Source organism: Astyanax mexicanus, chromosome 11 (assembly GCF_023375975.1).
Source record: "Astyanax mexicanus isolate ESR-SI-001 chromosome 11, AstMex3_surface, whole genome shotgun sequence".
Classification (NCBI taxonomy): domain Eukaryota; kingdom Metazoa; phylum Chordata; class Actinopteri; order Characiformes; family Acestrorhamphidae; genus Astyanax; species Astyanax mexicanus.
In genome coordinates this window covers 29,482,596-29,494,989 of record NC_064418.1, presented here as the reverse complement: position 1 = coordinate 29,494,989, position 12,394 = coordinate 29,482,596, and the positions used below count along the sequence as shown (strand labels likewise).

At 37.3% G+C, this 12,394-nt stretch overlaps 1 protein-coding gene across 2 annotated transcripts in view; it reads left to right on the top strand.

Annotated features, from left to right (window-relative positions):
- The first annotated feature begins 204 nt into the window (after nt 1–204).
- Nucleotides 205–12,394, top strand: part of si:dkey-91i10.2 (uncharacterized protein LOC555224 homolog) — a 67,854-nt gene continuing 55,664 nt past the window's right edge. Inside the window, exon 1 of one of the 2 annotated variants that reach the window (XM_022680378.2) lies at nt 205–425. The gene's annotated coding sequence lies outside the window, so the exon portion shown is untranslated. Of the gene's footprint in view, nt 441–12,394 lie in introns of both variants that reach the window. The other variant, XM_022680379.2, reaches the window with a different exon arrangement.

Sequence of the window (12,394 nt, the reverse complement as noted above, 5' to 3'; positions counted from 1 at the left end):
TGTGGTCTAGCTTTTATTTACAGTGATGCTGCAGCACAGAAAGTTTAAACTAGGCGGGGCTTTGTACCACCGGCATGTCTCCTGCTGACCAATCAGCAGAGGCCATGTCCGTTTCCACGGGAACGTGAGGAGGAGGGCTAGGGGGGTTCTCCTTCACCGCCGCTGAGGAGAGGGGAGGCTAGCGGGGCTAACGGCGGGGCTGGATAGCGTGTGTACAGCCGGTCAGCTTCAGGGTGGATTAGCGGCGAAAACACCTTCATTCAGCGCCGTGAACCGGCTCACCTGAGACACACGTGAGCGGAACGTGCGGCTGGCGTGAGGCGACGCGTGCCTCTCCGCCTGTCGGTCCGGAAGCGGTGGACACGGCTGGGCGGACTGAGACCGAGACCGAGCTCTGGACCTGAGAGACAGCAGCAGAGCGGACTGTGAGTCACCTGAGGGTCTGTTACTGTTCTCCTACTGTTCTCCTGTAGCTATAAGACTTACAGCACAGCCGTGACCTTCATCTTCATCATTTCCATACCCTTATACACTGTTCTCGCTCGTAAGTGTGGGTTTGTTTGTGATAAGTGGATAATGGGGGAGTAAAGGGGTCTTTACAGAATAAAAACATGGTGTAAAAGTGCACCGAGCTGGTTTATATTTTGTCCAGTATAAATGTAAACGTTTGTCTATTTTGTAAACAACAGAACATTCCCAAGAGTCTGATTTTGTTTAAAACAATAATAGCGTAGCAAATTAATTTTTATTCTTTTTATTATATAATTATTACATATAAATAATGTAATAGAACAAAAAAGAATCTACCATAATTAGTCGTTGACAGTCACCCATGTGTATGCTATGCATAATGTCACCACAGCACCATGTTTAAAGAGCCAATAAACAATATATTTTCCGTTTATAGCTGAAATGTGTACTGTTCCTGAAACCACACACGCGCAGACACATCACAATATGCAGATCAGTCAGTCAATCAATAATACCGTCCCCCTGCTGACCTCCAACCATCTGGGTCTCACCACTATCAGAGGCACCCTGCTGCTGCTGCAGTTAAGCCAATCAGCTCTCCCTCCTGCCCCGCCCATAAACCCATACATCACCCAGTGCTCCTCTCAAACAAACCCTCCCATTTTTTTGCTATTTTAAAAATTGAGCTGAGGGTGGAGTCAGCTAAAATCAAAATTTATGTTAGTATTAGGCCCAGTTTCATTTCATCACTTGGCCCCAACACTTTCCCCTACACTCCCCTGCACGTGTAGGTGCACAAGCTATGAGACTTTTTAGAGGTTCAGGTGTCTAGAAACATTTACTTAGCCCAGCAGGCTTTACACGAATTACATTTTCCTCCTATTTAACCAAGAGCTTACTAATATATTACACATTTTAGCTGTAAAAAAACAACAATAGAACCCTAAAGATACATCCTAGAATTAAACTGCATACAGTTTTATCTAGAGCACATTAACCAGTGTCTGCTGTGCTAGCCTGCCTGGGTGTCTGTGTGCTAGCTTGGCTAATACAACACATCGCTAACATCTTATGTTAGCAGCATCTACTTTAGACGACGGAATATCAGCCCAAATTAGCACGCCATTTAAAGGGAACGTAAACTAAACTAAAGTAAAATGCGGTTGACTAAGGTTCAGCCTGACCCCAGGACACATTCAGCATGGCGCTAAACACAAATAGGACCTTACCATGACAACCTGTCAATGGCCAACTCTAAAGTGCAGAATGTTTAGTGCATGCATAAACAACTATCAGTCAATAAATCAATCAACCTTTATTTTTACTCAGAATACTTTGAGGACAACCCTCGTTTGCAACATAGCTGAGCATTATAAAGAAGAATGAATTGATAATAATAAGAATACATTTAAGATAAGATCATAATTCATAAAAATTACAAATACACAAAACTAAGCGACAGTATAACCAATTTAAAAAAACTAATTAGTACAAAATAAAACTGTCAGCAAAAAAAAATCGAATGAATATCAGGAGTAAATAAAGTAGCTGAAAGAGTAATAAAATCTAAAGAGATTTAAAACCATAAAAAATTATAATAAAAGGAGATTTAACATAAAAATACTTTTAAAAAATAATAGAAAAATGAATAGAGACTGCTTTTAATGTAGAATTTTTTATTTCATTTATTACAATATTTTCACGTATGATATTTAATTTGTCATGTAGATGGTCTCTTGGCAGAAAGAAGAATAACTACAAAAGACTCTTTATTTAACCTAACTACTCCACCCTTCAAAAGACATCTTTAAGCTTTTGGGTTGAATGATTAGATGATTCTGGGTCACAAATGCCACTCCATCCAGCTCATTCCAACAGTATTCTAGAGGTGCCCCATCAACAATGAACCCAGTTCCACAGCCCATTGGACACTGAGTATAGTGATTTTTCAGTCTGACCAATTGTCCAATTGTGCATTTTGATGGAAGTTAGGGCATGACAATATTAAAAAATATAAAAGTTGTGAAATTTCGTTATTTGATAGATATTGTGAGTAAAAAAAGTACAGGAAATTTGTTACCAGATTTCACCTGACATCAATGATTTACCTTAATAATAGTAAAGCACTGGAGTCAGGACTGTAGTGAAAATCATGATATTGGACAGATATAATCTGCCTCTGTTTGATATGGAAAAAAAAGAACAGTGTTAAATTTCCTTTCATATCTAGCAGCACAAATGCCAATGCACCTGACATGCGCATGTGCCTATTGCAATAGTGATGCTGAAACTATATGTTTTATACAGCCTTAATGGATTTTATACCAAGATTTGTGTAAATTGATCACTTGTGTCAGCGAGGGATGCATCTGGATCTCACTGATTTGAATCGATAGCATATTTTTCTTTGTGGAAAGTGCATCACAGCATATGCCAGGTTTCGCTGTTAGAATGAAGACGGGTCATTATGCACATCATTCTCTATTCAGCAGCGCGTCTCAGTTAAAAGGTCTTCAGCGGCTCTTTCATCATCTGAGATTGGCCTTTTTAGAAATTCGTTGGAGAAGGAAAAACTGAAGCTGGTTGGCCTCTAAAAGAGTCTGCATTATCTTATGTTAGTGACTGAGGTTGGAACATGCAGCATAATATGTTTGGGTAGTGAGGTTACATTGAATGCCACTTGGAAATATTACAATGTAATTTTTTTAGCCTGATAAAGAATACTGGGGTACACATAGTAATACATAGAAATAAAGCAACTACAGTGCACAAGGTTTGCTGTCATCTAGAGAATAAGACCCTGTCCACACATATCATGATGTTTTTAAAAACATATAAAATGCTTTTGAAACACTTTTGAAAGCTGTTTATATTGTATCAGTGTGTACAGACTAAATAAAGCTTCATAAAATGCTTACCTTATAAGACATGCATGTTTCTCATTCGGACTACAAAATAATTCAATATCAATAGAAATCACTATAAAATACAGTTTTAATAAATGTGATATGATTTTTAAACACATTTTCAAGATTAACAAATACCGTTTAGATATACAGTGTGGGTTTTCTTGGCAGTTATTATAGGATATTTCTTGTGTATATTGATATCAGTACTATATCACATTGAATAAAATAAAAAAATGTATTGCGATATAAATGTTGGCCATTTTGTGAAGCCCTGCCAACAGTACATGTTTACATTGATGACTGCAGAGTGTGTTTTATAAATATCTGTAGTTAAAAATGTAACATTCACAACATCTAAAGGCAGGAATTAAAGTGATACGGTAGTTTATGGTAGATCTCCAAAAGCAGTGTTGGTGATTATCATATAGTATCTCCCAAATTGTGATGGAAATATACAGCACCGGACCCTCTCAGATTTCATGTACTTAATAAGTAGAAATATTCTGGTCACAGTTAGTGTATCTGGAATCAGAAGATATAGTATTGACAGGTTTATGCTAGGATGTCTACTGAACTCAGCTGATGTCTCTGTGGGTTTTAAGCAGACAGCACACTAACCTGAGTCAATAAGCAATAGACTTAATGAGACATGGTCGTTTAAAAGTCTGCACAGAAGTCCAGTGACACGTTCAGGGTCCTCAAGCAGTGCTCAGCTGATCTACACTTATGAACATAGAAATGGACTCTTTTTAATTTAACTATAGTTGTTCTCCATTAAATAATTGGATTAGCATCTGGACCTCAGTCTATTGAGTCTCCATTATATAAGCAGGGGTCATTAGAGGAGTCATTAAGTGATTGCAGCTTATGTCTTTTTTTTCTTTGATACATAGGCCACTGGACAAGCCAAGACCAAGGCACAGTCCATTTAAAGCAATTGAGGCTATTTCTTTCACTAAAGACATTAGAGTAAAGGCTAAGAAGCTGATTAGAGTTTATTAAATTTCCATCTTTTGAAAATGCACATAAATTCCTTTAATGAAAAAAGGCCGAAACAAAAAACACCCAAATATTGCAATTGCAACGACTGGCCATACATATGAAAAATGGCTTTGCACTGTTTTTTCCAAAACTGTCTATTGTGTTTGTACTCCCAAATGTGTGGTAAACATAGTTAGGTCATTAGAAACCATTGCAAATTGCAAATGGCTATACGATTATTCTGCTAAAAGTAAAGACCAAATTAAAGCTCTCCGCTTTGTTTTGATGTTACTGCCAATCACAGTAGCCTAGCCCATCTAAAGTTTTTTTTTTCATGTAATTGTAGTGGATGTAAACTTTTTGCAATTGTGCATACATTTTGTGAAGTATTTGAGTGGCAACCCACCTATTGATAAGCTTTAAGGCCTTGAGTAGGATCATAACCTTTATATCCCCTTTTTAAACATCTTTATTTTATTTATACTGCAATTAACAAAATATCATGTGGCCATGTTTGAAAATTTAAACAGATTTCCCTTTGTGTTTTTACGCGCTGACCTTTAACTATGCACGTCACATACAGGGATGATGTAGAGCTGTTTAAGTCTAGCATTGTGTTTACTTATGTAAAGAAGAACGCTTTAAATTGTGCTGAGATAAGAGCTCATTTGAATGGAAATGTTTGCTTTTCCAAAGTGGATGTTGAACCTCAAGAGGATATTTTGGTTACAGCCATCATTAAGTGGCATTTAACTCCCAGTTAAAATGCACAACAACTAAATTCACTACAGGGAAGCTTGTCATGTCTTCTTACTGTTTGCTTCTAAAGTCCCCTGTGTTCTCTTTTCAACAAATCATTCATCTCTATCCATAAAGTGAATCCTCTATTTGTTTCTCTTACTGTTAGATCAGGGCTGCATATCTTGGAGAATGGGTTTGACTGAATGAATGTTCCTTAAATCAAATAGAAATTCAAGATATTCAAACAAACCACATCTGATAAATGAGGCCCAATTTTTATGAAGCATCTTAGGGAAAAAATTAGCCCAGATTAGTCTGTTGATGTTCAGTGGGGCTTTTGACTTCCTGCTACTCCCTCATTTGGTCAAAATGCGCAACTGATGCCTGTAAAGTGTAATCTGGTAATCTGAGCCGCCCATTTAGTGTCCTTTCAACCACTGATTAGATGGTGAATGAGCTTAACATGCTTACCATTTCAAGTGGTCTACTACCTGTTAACTGGAGAGAAGACAGTACAGCTACTGCTTGACTCATTTTGGTAAAGAAATATACAAAAAAAACAGTATAAGGCTTAAAGTGTTCTAGCACATGTAAGTGTCAGAGGCACTAAAAAATATATATCTTAATTGAGATATATCTAAAATAAATAAATAAATAAATCTGTGAACTGGGTTTAATTTAAAATTCAACCAAACTAATGGTGCGTTTACACCAGGGGTCGGCAATAAAGTTTGGCCAGGGGCCAGATGTTTTCCAAGCCATTAGGTGGTGGGCCACGAAAAAAAATCTGTTTTGGAAAATGAAGTGTAATGGGATGGAGTGCTATAGACTACTAGCTCTCCAGCCCAGAGGGTTGTTGAACCCAATTGCAGAACAGTCGATTTCAAAGCAGGTAAACCCAAGAAAAAAGAATTTAAATAAATAAACAGCGCTCCTCACATGGGATCGGACCCGCTGTGCCGGCTAGTGAATTGAGAGACGGCCGGGAAAAAAACGTCCTTATATGGAGGTAGGGAGCCCAAGAACGGGCGGAAAAACGAGAACCAGTGGAAACTAAAGTCGCGCCGAGCGCAACAGAGAGACAGGAGAGGAATGTAAACAAGAGCTCGCCAGAGAAGCATTTAATTTTTTTCATTATTGCTCATTATAGTTCAAACAACCTCATGGGGCAGATGTTTCATGCTTGCCCGCCTATTGCTGACCCCTGCTTTACACCTACCCTCTTTGATCCAGATCTTTAGCAGGTGCCAAAAGTGTCAAAAGTGACTAAAATTTCCACCAACATTAATTGTGGAAACTTCACACAACTGTGTTCCTCACCACTCTTCCTCCAGACTCTGGTCCCTTAATTTCCAAATGAAATGTAAAATTTACTGATGGTCAGTGATGGTTTGGAGAGTCATATCCTCTGCTGTTATTGGTCCACTGTGTTCTATCAAGTCCAAAGTTGTGTGTGTGTCCATAGTGCAGAGTCTGGACATGTTAGAGCACTTCATGCTTCCCTCTGCTGATGAGCTTGTAAAGATGCTGATTTCATTTTCCAGCAGGAAAAGTCTTATATAATATTTACATTTTCTAAGATTTGAGATATGAGCCTTTAGGGTTTTCATTATCTGTAAGCCATAATCATAAACATTAATAGAAATAAACGCTTAGATAGAACAGTCTGTGTGTATAATACATCTATATAATATAAATTTCACTTTTTGAACTGAAATAAATGAACTTTTTGAAATGCACTGGTACATTATCAGAGACATCTTGACTGATATCTTTTCTTTTCCAACAAGAACGATTGCTGAACAGTCCCCATTGTTTCTGTATAAAAATAGCTGTTGCAGACGCCAGGTGATAAATGACTCATAACTCTAGCCCTCATGAGAATACAATCAACTTAAGGCCACAACACCAATGGCAGGGCTGAGGTTAGAGCTAAGAGAGATAATTACTCACTGCCAACAATGTAATTAAACTCTATTCAACTTTTTCTTGACCTTGATCTGTGAGAGTTTCACAGTTCTGAATGAGATTTGCTATTAATTCATGCATCTTTATAGGTCAGTGCTCCCTTTGCCTCCTGTGCTTTCCTGACCTGCTTTATGAAGACACACCAAATTATAAAATCAAATGCAGCTCTGGGGCTGCAGGCTGTATGGTCACTTAATAAATGCTAATACCAGCACTTACCGTCAAATTCCATCAACCAAACAGAGCCTTCTGGGAAAAAGCTCTGGATAAAACTTAGTGCTAGAGTCAGCTTGTGCATGCTGTTGTAATGGATCGATTTCCTCCGCATGCAAGCATGCTGTATATCATGCTGTATATCTCACCTCACTGATTTATTGCACTCTTATGAATATAAAACAGCCTATAATTGTCATTTTGCCCATTTAATTACGTTGCTGTGTTGAGAGTTTTCAGCACTTTAGCTCTTTTATATGACCTTCTAGGAAATACTGATGATATATATATCAGTGCTGTCTCACAAAACTCAGAGCTGGGTCTGAAACTGTGCCCTAACAACTGTATTGTGCACCACTTTGGGGTTTTGACATTTTGTAGTGGTGTCTAAAAATGTAGCGCAGAAGTTTCAGTGTATTGTTAAAATCCCACAACTCAACATAATATATAGTGTAAAAATAATATATCCTATTAGGTATGGAATACCCATAATCCTTCATATTACTTGGTTTGATTATAGCATGCAGCTTTTCTGCAGAAGACCAACATTCAGATTATTAAGGCCACACACATAGCAAATGTCTTAAATTTTTAACTACTTTAAAATTCTGTTCCCCAATTGTTGATAATCTTATTTTTTCCTATTTCTCTAATCTAAATTTTCATATGCAGGGAAAAGTTTTGGGCACAGCTCTGTGTCTCTAAAATGGAACATTTACTTCAGAGGACGTCAAGTGTTTACATTACAAACCTTATCAGTCAATTTAGTTTTTTTTTTTTATTAAAATTTTTATCCCATTTATTTTTATCCCATTGTCTCCCAGATTTACAAGGCCAATTACCCAAATCACTCATTAGGACTCCCCCTAACAAGATTAGCACACGCCTCCTTTGATACATGTGAAGTCAGCCACCGTCTCATTTTGGACTGCTGCTACATCACAGCACACTCGGAGGAAAGTGCAGTGACTCTGTTCCGATACATCAGCTCACATACGCCTTGTGCTGATCAACAACACCCTTTGGAGTGATGAGGGGAAAGAGCGCCATCTACCCACCCAGAGAGAGGACGTCCAATTGTGATCTCTCAGGGCTCCGGTAGCCGATGGCAAGCTACATGAACAGGATTCAAACTGGCGATCTCCTAATAATAGTGGCAGCGCTAAGCCCTCTGGACCACTGCCCCCAGTCAATTTAGATTTTTTGCTAAGATCTGATTTGTCAGTCATGACAGTTCACATTTATAAATGTAAGTGACCCATATCCGTCGCCTCCATTGTTGTTTTGCTTAACTGCCAATACTTTCAGATGACAATTGCACTAAACACATGAGCACAGGCATAAAGAATTCTTAATTGTAACTTGGCCGTCCACATTCCTATCACTTGCTCATGAATTAGATATGTAGGCAATCTAAGACAATAAATATAAGTGACTCAGATATGATTTTCATCTATTTTTTTTTTTTGGATGTGGAATTTGACCACATGTTCACACAACCCTGAAAATATTTGATCTTTTTTGACCAATTCCTACAATTATTTTAAGATATTTACACAACTGTCTAAAAGGTTCACACTTTATAAATGAGACACAAAAGAGCAATGCTTAACATTATGTTTCACTTTAATCCTTGTCAGAATCTCAAGAGCTTTGAACGAGTTCAAGCTGACAGCTGCGCTTATCACTGAGAATCCTCTCCACTTCACTGAAGAAGACACATTAAATGTCCTCAGACAGGATATTATTATATTTTTTCCTACGCTTCATTAGCGATCTGTAGCCACATTCGTGACCCATAGCCGTGTTCAGCCAGTACATTTAAAAAACACTGCTTGACTGAGACACAAGCCTAATAAAATTATCAGTCCAAATATTTCAGATCTGTCACCTTGTTTTTTCACAATTGAAAACCTTAACTCACTACTGTTGTCCATTTTCCCATTTTCTCATTATCATTTTGCCATCTACTTACATTCTTTTTTCCATTTTTTAGCCATTTCCTTCTTTTTTTAGCCAGATTTAGCCATAGCAAAATACAATCAACAGAAATTACTTTTCTTTTTCTTTTTTTTTTTACTTATTAACTAACAACAAAGAAAAAAGAGAACAAAATAATAAAAAGGGAGAAGGATGTATTTTGTGCATTTTAGAACAGTATACAGTTGAAAGGGCATAAACCCAAAGAATCAAACTATTACAAAATCATTATCTCACATAAATAAAGTCTTTCAAGACAACCCAACCTATTTCCAGGCAAGATTTGTAAGTCCAAAGATTAATTTACAAACTTTCTCATTACCTAAATATTCCAAGTATGGTTGCCATATTTTGAAGAATAAAAAGGATTGTCTTTTACAGCAGAGAAGAATGCTTTGAATAAAAAAAATATTACAGACTGTTTCCATTAATTTTCAGTTGGAACTTTCTCTAGAGACTCAAAATGCACTTTTTAGCACAATACAACAAACAACAATAACTGTGTGTGTATGGGAAACCCTTTGGCAATCTGTGTTTGAGATCTAACAAGCAGATCTTGGTATGTAGATTAAGAGAACTTTCATTCTTTTTGACATAAAATTCAAATTTCATTCTGGCCGTTCATACAGAGTCACATTGCCACAAATTGAATACATAAAAGATTTTAATACCACATATTGAAGTACCCCAGATTTAGATTTAGTGCATTTTTTGTTGTATGCACAGCAATACAAACAACCCAACTGCGTCACATCTGATGTTAAAGATCGGATTTGGGCCACTTTTATCTGCTGTGTGAATGTAGCCATTGTAAAGAACAACTGCCAGATTCACATTATGTAAACAAGTGAAAATTATTCAAAAATAGAGATAGAAGGTTTTATCTTGACAGTGATGATAAGGACGTAAGAATGGTCTTTGCTGCGTTGTTTGTCAGGTAAACATTTTCCAGTTTGCAGGCTGGATTCACTCTTACAGTCTGCATTGTCTCGTTAGTAACAGAGATTAGATGCTATGTAAATTAAACTCATCAAAGCCTGGTAGTTGAATGCATTAGCATATTCCAAACAAAGAGAGTTACAGAGCCTGTTTTAAACAATGCTTTAGTGTGTCAGAAATGATAACAGTAATCATGAGACTGCTGTAGTTGTCAAATACAGCTCCGCAAACATCAAAAGGAGAAGGTCAGATAAAGTCCTTTTACACTTTTTGGAGGCTCAGAATGAGAAATGATATGAAGGGAAATTAGTTTTATTCTAACTGTCAGACAGACCCTCCCCTCTACCACCAAGTGTGTTTGCAGGGATACTTAGAAATGATGGAGAGGGGTATAAGGTAAGAGCAGTGAGGTGGGTGCCTGTTGGTGCGTAGGGTGACCCCCCCCCCCCCACCCCCAGCCACAGCTGCTCTAGACTACACAGCCCGTTCATTTCATAGAGACCACTGACCATGAACTCCCAGTGGCTCACATGCATAATTAGCTCATGTCCTTTATTTTAGCAAGGGTAGACTGAATGGTTTGAGCCTGATCTGTGTATAGGCTGTCAAAGCTAAAGTGATGATAATACATTAATACAGTTAATTATAAATTGTACTAATTTTCTTAGTTTGACCCTTTAAATCATTTTCAGCAGTGTATGCTGATGCACAGCTGCTTGGATGTTGTATGTTTCTATGACAGAATCTGCAGTTGGAGCTCCATAGTACAAATATTGTATTTAATTGGCTATGCAGGACAATATCTGTGGAAGACTAACTAAGAAACAATAAAGAAGTAAAAAGCTCCAGTATCTTTTAAGATCTTTCAGTGTAATAAGAATATACATAGTGTATGAGCAAGAGTAAGGGATTCAACTGAACTTTTCAATCACATAATGAACATTTTTTTACTGTTTATGATTGACTAAAATATAAAAAAAAAAATCTTGATCTTGACTTCTGTTTAGTTCAAAATTGTCTGCCATGTTTCCATTTAATAGACTCACCCCTTCCTCCAGATCAAGCATTCCAGACTACCTTCATTGAGTAAAGTGGTTTTTCCTATATTATCCTATATTATCCTTTTTTTCCAGTAACTGTAATGTTTCAACAATAAAAGTTCAGTTCATGTTTTTTATAACAAAACTATTTACATTTCCCTCAAATTACAGTACCAGAGCGCAACTCAGTTTACTTTGTTTGTTGCCAGGACAAAGCAAAGCTACTATGCTCGAGCAAGAGGTTCAGTGAGGTAACTGTGAGAGAGTAAGCAGGTACTGGTGATATTAAAATATTTGAAAATAATGTTTTAAATAATATTTTAACTCAGTCCAGGCCAGAAAGTTAATTTGGCAAGGGTTCTGGTCAAGTATAAATACTGCCAGTCCAGTGTTTCGAACTACACTAGCATTAGCTGGCTAGCTAACAAATAATTAGATCACATTGACCGAATGCTAAAATCAGACTTACTAAAAATAAACTGTCCTGAACTGTGTCTTACCAGTTTCTGGTAAAGCAACCAAAATCACAACAATTGTCTGACAGCTTGACTACAGCTCAGCTACTCCATGTAAACAGAAAGGTACTGCAGATGCTCTGTTCCAGCCTATTGATTTGTGCAGGTTTGCTCTATTATACCTTTCTGAAATATGCAGGAATGTCCCTAAATGATTTGTCTAATAGAAAGAAATAGTTATTTCTTTACATTCTTCAACATATGTTCTCCATTTGTATTGTGCAATTCTGTTACTGGCCAGGTCATGACCTGGTTTCACGTCAGTTACAGATACTCCCTTTTCCCATTTAAAACCTCACACCTGCTGCCAGTTTTTACCACACAGATAAGCTCTCACTCCCTTTATTTTCACATTTTCTTTCTTCTTGAACTTTTACAACATAGAAAACACAGCAGTGCTAAAACATGCATGCAGTGCTATTAGGGCATACATATATTATAGCAACATCATGTAAAAAATCTAATAAATAAAAGCAACATTCCCTAGAGAGTTTGTACCCACAGCATAGCTCTGTTGAGAACTACTAGAATGCTCAGCTTATTTATTCAGTTCTTTTATCTGCAGCTCTCCCTTCCAGGCAATTAATATATTAACCAGACATGAGATGCCCAATGCTCCCTGTGTTTGTCCCAGGGC